We start from the raw sequence: 5,000 nt of genomic DNA, 5'->3' as shown, positions 1-5,000 counted from the left end.
GTGTGTGTGTGTGTGTGTGTGTGTGCATTTCTTTCGGTTTTATTATGAACGCACGAACGCGCGCGCGCATACACGCAGACGTACACATGATACATTAGTGCCATAAGTTCGTGTGGTTGACAGGTGTGTGTGTATGTGTGTGTGTGTGTGTGTGTGTGTGTGTGTGTGTGTGTGTGTGTGTGTGTGTGTGTTTACATTCCATTTGGTTTTAGAATGAACGCATGAGCGCACGTAAGCCTACATGCTTGCACACGCATACATGATACATTAGTGCTATTAGCACTAGAATCCCATCAGGAAATTGCAAACAGATCGAGAGGAAAGGCGTGAGGTTAGATGGTGTGTGTGAAAAGGTATGTGAAAAATAAAAGGAGGTGAAACGTACCTGTAAAATACGATTTATAAAATTTTTTTCTGCACTCTCTGCAAAGATTCAAATGTGTGTGTGTGTGTACATTTCATTCGTGTGTGTATGTGTGAATAGATTATAGATAGTTTCCTTTTTTCTCTTTTTTGCTCTTTTCTTCAAATTATGTAATAATAAACCTTTTCCATTCGAATGTATATACTTACACACACAAGGACGCACACACACACACACACACACACACAAACACACACAAACATATATATTAAAAGTAACACAAAAATTAACACCACACCCCTCACACACATACCGCACACACACACACACACACACACACACTCACACACACCACGCCCATCACACACATCCTCACTCCCCCCGCCACCCCTCCCCACCCCGACAACCCACCCCGCACCTCCCCAACACACACGTACACACACAAGACAATCGAAGGACTTACAGAAAAAGGAAACTTGTCCCTCCTCACGCTTAACGAACACATTCACTCAGTCACACCCCTGCTACCTATCCACCCGTAACCCCGTTCACACCCAACAGTGTACTGAAGCTGAGGACACACACACATGTGATTCCTTGGAGGGCCCCCGCTACCACCCCTCCCCCACCCCCATTCTCTCCCACCCTACCCAACCCTTCCCACTGCTTTTCCTCCCCTGTGAATTGCATTAATCTGCTTTGATCGTCGGCTGTCGCTGGCAAAAGTGGTCTAGCGTGGTCGCTCTGCACGAGTGTTGGTTAGAAACGGGTGGTAATGTTATGTGTTGAATTAAACGCCCGCGCGCGCGCGCGCGCACGTGTGTGTGTGTGTGTGTGTGTGTGTGTGTGTGTGTGTGTGTGTGTGTGTGTGTGTGTGTGTTCTGTGATGATGTGTTGTGCATATCGTATGGTACGTTGTATGCTGTGCTGCGCTTGCATGTGTTTTACCATGGGTGGTGTTTTGTTGTGTTGTGTTATTCTTTTTTTGCCGAATGATGCTATGCTGTTATGAGTTGTGAGCGCTTTGCCTTGAGCGTGTGTGTGTGTGTGTGTGTGTGTGTGTGTGTGTGTGTGTGTGTGTGTGTGTGTGTGTGTGTGTGTGTGTGTGTGCGTGCGTATGTGTGTGTTTCATTCTTTTAATGTTCAGGCTCGGAATACCGGGAATGCACGCACACACACACGCGCGCGCGCGCACACACACACACACACACATACGCATCTTGGCTCCTTTGCAGAGGGTGTAGATAAATAGTTTCTAAAACGTATTTTACAGGTACGTTTCAACCTCCTCCTTTTATTTTTCTCATACTGTTTCACACACGCCCATCTAACCTCACACCTTTCCTCTCTATCTGTTTGCGATTTCCTGATAGGATTCAGAACAAACGGCACTGATGTATCATGTATACGTGTGCAAGCATATAGGCTTACGTGTATTCTTTCTAAAACCAAATAAATGGAATGTACACACACATACACGCACACACACACGCACGTACTCACGCACACACATACACACACACGCACACCCCCCTCTCTCTCTTTCTCTATCTCACACACACACACATACACACACACACACACACACACACCTGTCAACCACACGAACTAACTGGCACTACTGTGTCATGTGTTCGTCTGCGTGCAGGTATGCGCGTGTGCGTTCGTGTGCGTGTGTATGTGTGCGTGTGTGTTTGTGTGTGTGTGTGTGTGTGTGTGTGTGTGTGTGTGTGTGTGTGTGTGTGTGTGTGTGTGTCCGAGCGCATGTATCGACACTCTTCTCTCTCTCTCTCTCTTTCTATGTATCTCCTCAAGTGAGTTTTTATTATAACAACGTTCACATTCGGTCTTTAGGAAAATTCTCAGCATCGCTGTCGCTTGAAGACACATCCTGCACTGGATTTTATTTCTCCCTCACAGAATGAAGACGACGTTCTTAAAGGCTTCTTTGGTATGGTAGTGCGATTATTCCACCCATGTTTTACAGATATTCCAAAATCAGTTTGGGCTCGGTCTCTTGAAGGGGCACTGTCCAGCCACTCATGTTTGAGGCATGACAGGTGCTATGGCTGATTTGTGTTAGCGCTGGATTCTCCCCCAGGTTTTTTCATTTCGATCCCATTATTTGATTATTAGATATCAATTCAATAATAACCCCACACTATATTGAAGCGAAGGTCACAATTTCATTCACTTTCTGTGCATACTGTCCTTTTTTTAAAATCATTGTGTTTACCACTCCGTGAGTGGGAATGGTGTTTCCCCCTCCATACCATCTACAAAACGATGTTCGACATGTTTTGACAGGAGAAACCTCTTTCTATGTCTCTATCTCTCTCTGTGTCCGTCTCTGTTCGTCTGTCTACCTGTCTGCCTGTCTGTCTCTTTCTGGCTGGCTGGCTGGCTGTCTCTCTCTCTCTCTCTTTCTGACTGTCTGTCTGCCTGTCTTTCTTTCTGTCCTTCTGACTGTCTGTCTCTCTTTTGGCTGTCTGTCTGTCCCTCTCTCTCTTTCTGGCTGTCTGTCTCTCTCTGTGTTTCTTTCTCTCTCTCTGGCTGGTTGTCTGCCTCTGTCTCTCCCTGTCTTTCTCACTGTCTCTGTCTCTCTCCATCTGCATTTCACTGTATATCCCTTTTCAAAGGGGCTGTGGCCTATTTGATTAAACCATCCCAGTCTCAGTATCTCTCCATCTAAATAGGATTGGAGATCTATGTGCACACCCCCACCACAAGGGGGCAAAGGGTTTTCATGAATAAACCATTCATATTTGTTTCCCTATTCGTATCCCCCTTCATGTATGATTCCCCTTTCTTCTTCGTACTTCTCACCCATCACCTACCTTCTCGGATTTGGGTTAATTAATGTTGTTTCCATTGGCTCACCACATTGTAAGAAGACGCGCTAAAAATAGCACTCAACACGGGGCTAAAAATACAGTGAATTATGAGAGGCATAAACATTTTCTTTCCCTGTACACCCTCTCAGACATGGCTGAACAGCAGCGGGGCAGACAAAAGTGTTGACACAACGTCGCGAACCATGTGTAATGCTCGTGCTGTCCGGAGAACCAGTACACCTCTTGTCTCGCTAACTCGTTCAGTCATGGCTCACTGATACTGTTTTGTGAGTCGTATGATTCGTAAAGGTCAGTGCCTTTTCTCCTTCTGTCTTGGCACACTAATGAGGAACAAGCTGCTCCAAACACATGGTGTTGTTGTCTATAAAAATGCCTTCACAGTCCCCCGTGTGCATTCCATAGTTCAGTTTCAAAAGTCTGTGTATGTGTGTGTGCGTGTGTGTGTGTGTGTTGGGGCGGAGGGGGAGGGGGGTGTCTATTTTTGCGTGTTCGTGTGGCCACACACTTTTCGTGCATGGTGTACTTTATGTGTACTTTATATATTGTGTGTAACATTTTTGTTGTTGTTGTAAACACTACTAGCTTCCTGCTTTGGAGGCGTGAGCATCATTTGTTGGTGGTGGTGACGACAGACTTGCCTAAAGTCCCATCGATAATTGTCTTTCTCTTTTAAAACTCCACAACAATGTCATACATTGTCTTCAAATACAAGGTTCAGTCATAATGCAAAACGCTGAATGCTGACACGAGAAAGGCCGCATTCCCAAACTATGAAAAATCTCTTCAAAGTCCACTGACAAACTGAAACATTATAAATTCCTGCCATCTGCTGCGGTATAAACAGCCCACCGGGCAACACAGTGAGCAAACTACGAACCATGAAAGCGAAAATCTCAAAGCTTTGAACAACATGACCATAAGTGCTTTTGTCAATAAGTCGTTAAACTCAACTCTACCTGTAGTGTTGTACAGAGGAGAGACGAATGGAGTTTTCTGCTGACTGCATTCGGGTCTTTCTTTTCTTTGCCATGCCTCATGTAGATTTATACCTACCCGCAGGTACACCCACAGGTACGATGGTCTCTTAAATGTCACCTCTGACAGGTACAGAAGATTCACAGTGTGTTTCTTGTGACGGGTTTGTCAGCAGTAAGCATTTCACTGACTGCTGGGAGTGATAGACAATTTTACTGCTGATTTACAAATCGATTTTTTTTCGGGATGAGTTCCCTGAGATAACTCTACTTTTTTCTTTTCTTTTTTTTTTTTTACAGGGGGACAAATTTTCATTCGTTCTGTTTTTTGTTTTACACACTGGCTGAGGGGCAGACTTCGTTTTATTTTGTTGTTGTTGAGTTTCGCATGCCGATTTACACATAGGTTTTGTTTTAATATGGATTATTTTTCAGTGTATAGTGCCTTAAACACAAACACAGACACACACACACACGTGTGTTGTTTGGTGGCTAAGTGTTGCTGCGCTTTCCTCCCATGTACGTTTGGAAGTATAACACTTTGATACTGTCGTGAGAATAAGCCCAGCTGAAATATCGTTGTGTGATTACTGAAAATAAAGCAAGCAAGATCAAATAATTACCCAACACATCAGCTTACCTCAGCCGTCCAAATCTTCGGTCAGGAACAGCAAGTTTACGCAGCAAGCGGGCAACTGAGAAACAAAATGATTGTAGAACTGTCCGCTGCGTTATAATTGTTGAAGGGTTCAAAAAGCAGCCCCAACAAATGTTCAGAAGAAGGTGTTCACATCAGTAAGTCAGCTC

At 44.6% G+C, this 5,000-nt stretch overlaps 1 protein-coding gene across 1 annotated transcript in view; it reads right to left on the bottom strand.

Annotated features, from left to right (window-relative positions):
• LOC143297271 (uncharacterized) overlaps positions 1-5,000 on the bottom strand; it is a 32,868-nt gene that overhangs the window by 27,121 nt on the left and 747 nt on the right. The window contains exon 1 of the mRNA XM_076609522.1: positions 4,834-5,000. This exon is cut by the window's right edge and continues 747 nt beyond it. The gene's annotated coding sequence lies outside the window, so the exon portion shown is untranslated. The remainder of the gene's footprint in view (positions 1-4,833) is intronic.

The sequence above is a fragment of the Babylonia areolata genome, chromosome 22, assembly GCF_041734735.1.
Source record: "Babylonia areolata isolate BAREFJ2019XMU chromosome 22, ASM4173473v1, whole genome shotgun sequence".
Classification (NCBI taxonomy): domain Eukaryota; kingdom Metazoa; phylum Mollusca; class Gastropoda; order Neogastropoda; family Buccinidae; genus Babylonia; species Babylonia areolata.
This window is presented reverse-complemented; position numbering and strand designations above follow the sequence as displayed.